Genomic DNA, 11,695 nt, shown 5'->3' with positions numbered 1-11,695 from the left:
ATATGTACGAAAGGAGAAAGCAGTAAGATCATAAATTATCTTCATGCTGATGGATTGTTTTCAGGAGTGTGTTGTGTTTTCTCTAGAGAGAAATCCGAAAATCGGCCACAGTGAAAACAGAAATGTAGGGGTTAGTTACAGTGCAGTGAGCTCGGTTATCACATACTGGGATTTCCAAATGTGTGCTGTCAGCATTTGGTGTGATTTTGCCTTGGACATTTCTGTTGTAATGGTTCTCGTCCAGGTTTTGAGTGATTGCTTGTGAAGGTTCATGGGAAATTGAATGATATGTGGATACATATCGCTGGCCAGTTCCCACTGACAACATGCAGATCTGATCAGCTGCAGTTCCAAGTGGCTACAGCCGTTCGAGGTATAAAAGTTTCTGGTCGGGGTTTAGAGCCTGTCCCTTCTGATGGCTGTATGTGCAGCTGTGATTATTATAATCATAGAACGAATATCGCTATTCAGATCTTCTCAGTCTTTCTCACAGCTGTTCTACACTGTTCCAGACCAAGCTGTGCTTTGACATTTTTTGAGTAATTCTCTTTCAATTGACCAATCTCATTTTCCAAATTCTATGTCATCAGTGATGGCTGTGAACTACAATTTCATGCTATAATTGGGTGTGCTCAAGCCTTTGGCGAGAGCACAACCTTTGTTCTCTCACATATATATTTATTATTGTTTATTTTCGCCCCCCTAAAACTCAGTCAATATATTTGGCCTACATAGACAATCCAGGTGTCAAAAGTTTCGTCTTGGTAGCGTTTGAGTTGCTTCTATTGGGATTTACGTTCCGTTGCATGGTTTAGGCTCAAGTTAAGTTTTTGTGGCGAAAAGTGAAGCTAACGGTGGCTAATTTGCTAGCCACAGTCACTGACGTTACTAACGTCACTACGTCACTAACGTCACGAAAACACGCGTGACTACCTGTAGCAGAACATTCGTTTCGCATCTGTTAACTTGGGGGATAGCTAGGCTAACTATAGCTTTACTGCAAGGCAGCTGCAGAAACGCCACAGGTAAAGAGGCCAGGGTGATAACTATTTACTAATTTTACATTGTGATGTGAAACACAATTGTGAAATGTAATGTACAATATTAGCTGATATTATTAAGGAAGTAGGCCCACATCTACTTTCGGAAACGGTAGTCTACTATTTCACCGAAGCATTAGCATCATGACATTAGCCTCTGTTGCCCGGGCAACACATACTACAGTGGTCTATGATGCATCTGTTTTCAATCGTTAAAATAAACATTCCTCACAAATACATTTTTGTTGTAGGATTTATTATGACATTACATTACAAGTAAACGATTTGTTGGTGACATTATCATTACCTGTGGTTTCAAACCAGTGTTGCTCACAGCAATGCTGTAGCCTACGCGAGACACACTACAAAAACATCTACACAGCTGTTTAGGAAGTCAAACGGCGACAGAACATGTTCGGCACTCCCCTTACTTAAATCAAGTCTTTCAATAGGTGAAACTATCTGACTACTAACCTGAACTTCATTGCCACAGCCTAAACTTTGTCAATCTGTTCAAGAAAATAATTAATAAAAATTAACAATTAATTTTATCCTAAACCGTACAACGGAACGTTAAATCGAATTCAACCAACGCAATCGCTACCAAGACGAACACAGCAGTAGTCTAGTACTGTACTGTAGTAGAATTTACCGGGGCAGCTTCTCCACACAGGGATATCGCATTTTGCGTTGTTACTGACAATGATTGCTACCAGCGAGCTTTTTATGAATGAGCGATTTTCCACTAAATAAATGTCAAGCTTATTTACGTTTTGGGGGGCATATTTTCAGTTAGCAGATGGTACTGTTTGAATCGCGATTCCATCTTCTACTGCCGGTAACGTCGTAGAATAATCTTCAAAGGGGGTTCTTTATTCATGAATGAATGCAATATGAGTAGGCCACATGCCTGCAATATCACGAGAAGGGAAAACTTAAAAGGACGTTTAAGTCATAGAGATTAGGTCAATTTTTACACCGGTCTGCCAAATGTATTCGTTGATTCAGCTATGAGGCTGCCTCTTGCAGGGGAAATGAGAAGACATCATATTTCATTCTAGACTTCACTCGTATTTTGAGTTGTAAATAATCAATCAGAAAACAAAAGAATACGCTCACACGTCGAATTGATAGGCTCCCAATTTGATAGGAGCTCTGAAAAAGAGCAGTTCTGAGCATCAAAAAAAGATGCTTTTAAATATATGTAATCTTTATAAATTATAAGTAGGCCCTATGCATTTTTATATAAAATATACCAAATATCAGTTGTAAAAATGTCATAAAAAACGGACCCCTGTGCAACTGACGCAAGCAAGCAAGCACACCCTACAATTTCCCCAGAAATTGTACCCTCTCTAGTTTGCATTGATATATTAGTCGCTCCTGTTGAAAGCACCATAAAAACCTTAACTTAGAGCTCATGTAATTGATCACCAGTTTTCAGTCACCTTTTAAAATGAGATTCCATAACCAACTGTAAGAAAAAGTGGAAAATAATGCCGTAAAGAAAGCTGCCCACCTGGCACCTCCTGCCTCGCATGGCTCTTGGCATGTCATGGACTCAGAATGACCAGCGGAATCTGCCAAGATACAGAGCATGAGCCAGACAATGGCTGCCCACCTGAAAGGGTTTCAGGCCTTGGTACAGCCAAGGGCACAGTCCCCACTCCTTTCTTTTCCATTCTCCTATCCTCTCCTCACCTCTCCTCCCCCCCCTCTCTTCTCCTCTCTCCCCTCTCCTCCCTTCCCCTCTCCTTATCTCCTTTCACCCCCTTTCCTCCTCTCTACTTTCCCCTCCCCCTCCCCTCTTTCCTCCCTCTTCTCCTCTCTTGTTGTCTCCTGCCCTGACAATCTCCCTGCCGCCCCTAGGCCCTTCCACATAATCAGACTTCATTAGCCTCTTTGGCCTTCCGGCCGACTACTGTTATGCATTCCTGTAGTATTCTAATACCTAACTGTATTACAGTCTTTTAGTATCCAGTAGCCTACTGTAATTCAGTCTTGTAGTATACTGCAGCCTACTGTAACACAGTCTTTTAGTGACCTGTAGCCTACTGTAACACTGTCTTACAGTAACTAGCCTATTGTAAAACAGTCCGATAGTAACCTGTAACAAGGCCATAAAGGACTGTTTGTCTCTAGTCATTTTGTAGACACTTCCTGTTCTGTCTATACATCTGGTCACAGACTTACAATACAGAAGCAGCAAAGGTTTGGACCCTCTGCTGTCTGACACAGAAAACGGTGGAAAATTATGATGAAGGCCTCTTGGACATCATCCAAACCTTCTTTGCTGGCAGACAAATGGAACCATGGAGAGTGCTAGAACGGTTTTGCATCCATTTTGTCAGCTGAATAGACAAAAGCATCTTTATTCATACTCGCAGCCTTTTTTTACTTGAGGTCACAATTTCTTTATTATCTCAGAGGCATTGAGGAAATTTGTACTGGGGTGTAGTGATGTACACCGTGTTATAAAGTAATGTACACCGTATTTAAAAGCCCTTGAAACTGAAGTATTGTTTCAACTGTCAGGAGATACAAGGATGACGCCTCGTTCATGTGTGTAATCATCAACCTTGCATTTATCCCTCTTCAAGCACAGTATTCTCTTATTTTCAGTGGCTGTTAGTGTCAACAATTTATGGTGTTGTCTTAGAGTGCAACGGTTAGCTCGTGCTGTAGTTTTACTGTAAAGCTCCTAAAATGTGCTCCAGTAAGTGTATTCCTCACCAGTTTATTCCTTGGTCAAATAGGTGAATTGTGATAAAACACCTCTTATTTGTATATAATTTACTATTGAAGACATTCTGCATTTGTAAACTACCTAAAGGGCCGTTTACGGTCTGAAATTGAATCCGATCAATATGTTTATTTTGAGTTTGAACTTCTTTTCACCAGCCTCATCGTGTCTTTTTCACTGAGGCCATTTCAATATGGCCATGGCTGAGAATACATAAAAAGAGTTGTTATATAAATATCAGAGCACCATAGAGTCTTGTTGTATTGACCAAGCCATCCTGAATAATCCAGTCCCAGTCAGCATCCATATTGGCTCCATATTTATTCACTGCAGGGGAGGTTTCAGTGACTCAATATGCAGTTGTCTCCATCTTTCCCTCCCCTTCCTCCCCCATGTCCTCCCCCTCCCCCTACCCATCATGAGTGGTGCCTTGCAGAGACAAAACACATTCAATACTAATCTAATGAATCAGTCTGTGTGCAAGTCAACCCTCTCATTTATCAGCTGGGTCTGTCTATACGGCTGCCGTTATGCTGTGCCGTGCACATGCTGAGGCAGGAGGCGCATCGACGTGTGGCCTGTGACCCGTCTCACGCCCGCCCAACGACAGCGCTAAGGATTTCCGTGTGTGCTGGACATCCGCCATGTTCATCCTCTAACACCATTTACATTTTATTTGGGTCATATTAAATCTGTAACAACAATCCCTCATCATAGCCATGCCCTGTAGATGGTTTTCTTCAAAGTTTGATGATGATACATGCTATTATTAATATCTCTGAATTCTACAAATGTTTCATGAATTATGTTTCATATATGATTTTATGTTATGATTCCAGCTTTCTTTTTAAAGGCAGGGGTCACTTCCCACCATCTCATTTACAGATATACCTGTCTCTAGCCTCATCATGTTCATCAAATCAAATTAAATGTTCTCTTTATAGCCCATTTCACAAGCAATAGCACAGAGGGCTTCACAGGCAGAGTTCATAGAACTGCACCTAAAACAACCTCAACCCCTCAAAGAAGACAAGGAAAAACTCCCAGGAAAACTGTCATGGAAAAATGCAAAATGCACATGCTGCCCTTCCTCTTGCCCCCCAAAAACCTGTAGCCTGTAGTTTCAACCGCTTCATCTACAGATCCGCCCATCTCCTCATGTTCATACCGCCCTTCCTCATTCCTGGACACCGTTGGCACGGTGCCCACAGACCCGGAGCTGCATTCCAATGCCCATTAATTGAGTATCTGCCCGTCACGGCGGGCCTGTGATTGATAGCATAATTAATGACGATGCTGTTTGATGGAGATGCCTGCCGAGAAGCTAATTCCTCTGTCTGGCGGCCTTTGTGTGGATCAGGGGCTGGACTCCCCTGAGCCTTGGTCTATCGCTAACCTCGCCTCAGAACTGGGAGGTGTGTGGCTCGGCCCGGCTCTCAGTCCCGCTCCCTTTAAAAATGAGCACAGCAGCCCCCAAGCCCAGGGATGAAACTGATTAAATTAAACTGCCTCACAGGCAATCATGCCAAGGTCAAATGGATGCAGAGTAAACTGCTTTTGGCATCAACTTTTTGTCAACGTTCAGGGGCGTCCATTCGGTTATCTGCAGATGTGCGCGGTTCGGATAGAGCGGGGGCGATGTGCTGTTGTAGACTGGGGAAAATTGAGTTGTCACTATTGATTTTTGTGTTTGCATATTGAGGAGAAAATGAACTTTTAACAATGCAGCGATATGAGATCCAGCAAGGACTGCTTGTTCAACAGAGAGTGCATACAGAGTTTGGATGTCAGTTCAATTCTTTCTTAGTCGACAAAATAACTAGGTGTTAGCAGACCAAGTTCAGGTTTGCCTGAACACACAGAAACACACAACACTTGAGTTCAGATGCTTTTTATTTCAATTTCTTCAATTTCCATCTGTCATTCTGAGCAACACTGACATAGAGAATATTTATGTCAAGGAAAGAAGCATATAGATTTTGAATCACACATGAAGTGTTTGTTTGTCTGTGTACAGATACATTGCGAGAGGGAGAGAAGCATGGCGACAAAGACGTGGAGAGATTTTTTTTTGAGTGGCATCCAATCAGTGTCCCTTCTTTTTTTAAGTGGTTTCTGGGGATGTCTGTGGATTTAATGGATCACTCTTGGAGGGCCTCCACATCCCGTATGGAGGGAGTCAGAAGTGAGGGCCAAGCTGAAGCCTATCAGATGCTTGTATGGGAGCAACAGCGGCCTCTGCAACATATGCTTAACTGGCAGTTGGATTCTCCACTTTGTTGTCTGCATTCCAACTCATTAACATGTAATGTGCACCCCAGACCAGAGCCGTGCGACAGAGAGCGTGCCTGTCATTACATTCGAGCCGCCGCGGGACACGCTTTGACCAGCTGTGAGACAAGAGATCTCCGTTTTGTCCGCGTGGACTACCGCTCTGCGATCTCGACGCCACCTCTACCCAACACCAAGCCCCGGTCTCGTAGCTTTCCCATGGGATGCTGTTGTGACTGGGAGGGGCTTTGTTATGGATACTTGCAGTAGAGTAAAGAGAGTGGTGACATTTTGTGTTTATTCAAGACTTTTCTCCCAAATCCTCTTTTCTAATTTAACATTAATTTCCATCAATAACAGGATTCATTAGCCACTTAAAAAGATGACAAATGATTAGATGACAATTTACCAATAGTCAATTTGTTTGACATTGTGTCATCAGTAAATATATTCAGTGACATCTTTATAAATAAGTACATATTAACACATTTGTATCTATACATTATTCATTGGGTTTATAATTGAAAGCCATGCACATCTAATTCTTTGAGATGGACAGTAAGAGGCCAACTCACAAATTGTATTTCCATGCCTATTTTCACTCTAATCAAGCTGTAACCTGAATGGACCTTTACATATTTATATATATATACTTGATTGATCTTGATTATCAATTTGATGGCTTCTCTCGGAAGATTAAAGCTAAAGACACATCTGAGAGTTCACTCCTCAAAGCTGTGAATGGCTCACCTTCTCTATTCATCAACTTCTCCATTCATTACTGATCTTTTCCAGTGAACTTCTCCCTGTCAAGGTCACAGATGCTTCGTCCCACCTGAAATAGTGGCCCCCTAACCCCATAACCCAGCATATTTATAGTTTCTACCTCACTGCATTGCATCCAGAAAACAGAGTTAAAGTTTAATCAGTAAGGCTACTGGGGAATTTGCTCTAAGTTTTCTAGACAGGTGGTGTTTTAATGATTTAAACGGTTGGTTCACATTTAGTTCAGCAGTGGATGACTTTTTCATTGGGAGAGACGAATTAAAGCCTGAAATGTAAATCAGTTTGAAAGGTAAATCTTACACTTTTTCCGCATTTTAGCTTGTTTTCCATTGAGACGTGTGAGCCATTCATAAAAAGATCATATAATCATTAAACATCTTCTGTTTGTGTTTTGTTTTTTTGTCCCTTCTTTAACTCAAAGATGCTATTTAGAGGGCTGTTTACTTCACACCAAGTAGCACTGTATGACTTTGTACCCAATTTATTCCAATTATTTCCTAATGCTTCTGTTCCCATGGTAAAACCAGTCTCTAGTGCTTGAAACACCACTATGATTTGTCAACAGTTAACACTGCACTCACAGATCTGGTGAAGAATATTGCTAATAACAGTCATTATGCACTGTGTTTTAAGCAGTCCATGTGACAACGTGGTGTATAACCGGGGCGGCTGTGGCTCAGGGGGTAGAGAGGGTTGTTTGTTAATCGCAAGGTTGGCGGTTCGATCCCCGACTCCTCCTAGGTCATGTGCCGAAGTATCCTTGAGCAAGACTCTGAACCCCAAGTTGCTCCCGATTGGCAGGCCGGCGCCTTGCATGGTAGCTCGCTGCCGTCGGTATGTGTGAGTGAGAGTATGAATGGGTGAATGAGAGGCAAACATTGTAAAGTGCTTTGAGTGCCGCTAAGGTAGCAAAGCGCTATATAAATGCAGTCCATTTAACCTTCCCTAACATTGGGTCTCATATCAATGACAAGACATGAACCAACCGACCAAACTGAACGTTTAGGTTAAAGTTGGAAGTGTTGGTGTCTCCTGGCTGTGACACTGTTTCTCTTTTCCTTTGTGTTTTCCTCCCTCCCTTTTCCCTGTGTGTGTGTGTGTGTGTGTGTGCGTGTGTGCGTGTGTGTGTGCGTGTGCATGGGCGGAGCCTCCCGGGACAGGCAACCATCCTCACCTGTGGCAGATCAGCAATCAACAATCTATGTAAACCCTGCTCACCATCCAGATTCTGCCAGATTGTTAACTCCGCTACGACATTAAACACTTACCTTTTGAAACCTTTTGCCTCACAAGTCTGTTTTAAGGGCCGAACATTGCTGTACCATAACAGTTGATAGTGTAGAAGTGAGGGTTAGGGGATCTGGAGAGAAGGAGTCTGTGGTGCATAGAAGTCTGGTGTTGATGTTGCTGTGAAGGCAGAGAACCATGAGCTGCTGTCAGTCTCAGATCCACCATGCCAGTCCCTGGGGACTGCTCCTGCCAGGATGGCTTTTAGATGACAATTTTACACTGAAAGACATTTTTGTCACAAATTAGGCTTAGGAGTAGCTGATGACAGGTCTCTGCTCTGTATTCGTGTGAAGTTTTGAAAGGAAAAGCACAAAATGTGTTTTCTAAAATTGTGTGTTTGGGAATGCAGGGGGGTATGTTTCAGGAGCGACTGGAAGCCTGTCGCGTTTGTTTTGTTCACTGTAAATTATACTGATAATGTTACATAATTTATAAGACATATCAGTGAGGCAATACTGTATGTTTAACTCCTAAGGAGTATCATTTGTATGTGTGTTTTCTGCGGTTCTAAGAAGATTATTTTGAGGTAGAAACAAACCTTTGTCTCTCTACACATGCTGAATGTAGATACCGGTATTTGAAGTTCAAAAATGTATTGTTGTTGTGCCTGAACTGTGGAAAGTGGCATCTCTGGGATCTCTCAGATGTTTTGGTCTTGTTTCTGCTCCTCTACACATCTTTTTTTCATGAAGAGGATCAAAGCAGCATACTCCTTTTAGAAGGATTGTAATGTCTCGAATGGAAAGGGAAATATAGGCATCAACCCAATGCCATTTCTCCTTCCGCTATCAAAAATGTAAAGATTTTCCACAGCAAAATCTACAACCTACTTTCAGGGAAAGCAGTCAATGCAACAAAAGGCTCCACCCATTTTACATTTCCTTATGATTTCAGAACGCAGGGGCAAGGTGATGATCCTCAATAGATCTACTCTCTCTGTACTTAATTATTATAATCCTGTTCTGCGGATGTGAATGAGCAGCAAACCAAAGACTCTGCCTAACTCTCGTTATCCCTGAGTGCAGCAGGCCCTCACCATGCAATCTCATTAAAGCAGACTGAGGGCAGCGCAAGGTTGGACCACAACCAGAGTTTTTGGCAGGCTGACAAATTCAAAGCCAACTCCTGGTTGAATATTTCGATGATCCTTGATCTTGTGCTGTACGCGTTCTATATTAGCACGTTGCTTGGCATGGAAGGGTCTGCTAAATGAATGAACTGTGTGTGAATGTGTACATGTTCAGTGTCTGAAGATGTAGCTTCAATCAGAGCCTGATACTATGGAATTTTAAAAGGCATTGAATACTGCAAATATTGCGATTTAAACACCACCAAATTTGTTGGTTTTAAATTCACCTCTTTAAAATTTAGATATTAATTTATTTCAATGTAAAAAAAAAAAAAATCGCCAAATTCAAGCTGCAGGAATTCAAATAGAAGAAAATCAAGATGCCCAAATTCGAATGGTGTAATTCAGATCCCAAAAATTTGAGCCGAAAAAATTGAGCTGTAAAAATATTTTCATCGCTGTCGTCAGGTAGAAAATATATTTTCAAAAGATTAAAAATATTTTCAGAAAAAAAGTTTCCAAACTTTTTCTTATAAACTTTCTTTTGACATGTATAACCTGAAGAAGATCACCCATCTGGTTAAGATTTATACCTGGAAACAAAAGATCACATATGTCGTCATCAGACTGCAGTTGCTCTGGAGAAGATGTGCTGGCTGACCCAGCAGGCTGCTCTCGAATCGCTCTTGCGGTACTTTGATCACACATCACAGTGACATGGCATTGGTGCCGTCTCAAGTCGGACAAACATTCTAACTGGTGTGTACTGCTTCAAGTCAGCCACCTATCGGCGCTGCCGGCGCTGCATGCAGTCGAACACACCTAGTGATAATAGGTAAAGATAGCGGGGTGGCACCTGGGGTGGCCAATCATATTCCAGGGGTGGCACATGCCCCCCTAGGCCACTCCCTGAACATGCCCCTGAGCATGAGGACAAACAGCAGGCAAATGGACTGTGAGTATTCTTCAAAATACATGTAGCCTCCTTGCCCTTGATACACAGACAAAAATGGAAAGTATTGACAGGACTTTCTTTAGCAAAAGCTCAATGGTAGCTGAGGTTTTTAGAGCTCTCACTAATTTACATTTAGTCATTTAGCCGACGCTCTTATCCAGAGCAACTTACAGTGACATTCCCCCCGAGGCAAGTAGGGTGAAGTGCCTTGCCCAAGGACACAATGTCAGTTGGAATGACCGGGAATCGAACTGGCAACCTTCGGATTACTAGCCCGATTCCCTCACCGTTCAGCCACCTGACTCCAGAAACTGACTAATTTCTGCTTCATAAATCGTGGGAGCAAGAACACAACTCGGCACAATAAAGAAATCAGACAGAAATCCTAATCGTTTGATCCAAAACACAGAGAGGACTAAACAATCCAGCTATCCTCACAAACAGTTTTCAGAATTAGACATGAAAATCATTTTACAGATGCTTTCATCCACAGCGACGGTCAACGTCAATGTGAACCTAGGCCTACAATCTCTTGATTTGAAGTCAAATGTTCTAACCCCTGAGCTAAACCTACTGCCATGCTATACCATATCATCCCACATGCTACACAATCCAAAAGAATAGATCAAACTCACTGTGTTACTATAACTAACTGAAGGTCAGTATGTTATGTTTAAAACAAAATTCAGCAACTATTATTACTGTAACGGTCATTAGAATAGCACTGCAGAAGTGCATGGGTTTTGGATCTGAAAGAAAAAAACGTTTTCTTTTGAGACAATAATGATAATTAATGATCAAATCCCATGGATTTTTTATTTGCAAAAAGCTTTACTTTTATATACATTTTTTTGTGCAAAAACATTTAAAGGTTTTCAAGGACTTTACATTGTAAGTTAACCTCAAGGCACATACATGGGACAACAACAATATTTCAACATGAGAACAAATTGTAACTTTGGTTCCTAAGTAGCATATTGGTTTATGTCATTAACTGTATGCAATGTCTAAATGAAAAGCCATAATATCAGGTATTCCCTAAATAGCCAAATTACATGCATTGATTTTCAGCGCACTTATTCTTTCAAATATTACAGTATATGAACAGTCTGTATTATTGTTCTTAGCTGAAATGCATCTTTCAACCCAGTTGCTGTATGATAAGTGTTATATTATCCAGATATTTTGTAATTCAATCAATTAAACTGCATATGACACAGAGTGAGAGCACAAATAAATACAATTAGGGGTTTTCCCTCAAATGAAAAACTTGGTAGTGGAGGAAAAGACAACTTAAATTAAATTTCATCCATTTGGGTGCTTTGTTTGAATTGACCTCTGTAATTCGGCATAATTATTCCGATGTGAATCAATGAGCTTTAAGAAAATTACTCCAAAGCCTGAAATAGTAATGAACTGGACTTTGCATTCCATCTCAGTCTCTAATGCGGTTCATATAATTCTATTGGTCACGCCAAGAAGTCTGTGTTCTTTCATCGCACAGAAAGAATGAAGAGTAATGCTTGCTGCACAAAAACCAA

Source organism: Osmerus eperlanus, chromosome 8, assembly GCF_963692335.1.
Source record: "Osmerus eperlanus chromosome 8, fOsmEpe2.1, whole genome shotgun sequence".
In the NCBI taxonomy this organism is placed as follows: Eukaryota; Metazoa; Chordata; class Actinopteri; order Osmeriformes; family Osmeridae; genus Osmerus; species Osmerus eperlanus.
The sequence above is the reverse complement of the archived record's forward strand: the minus strand, read 5'-3'. Positions refer to the sequence as shown.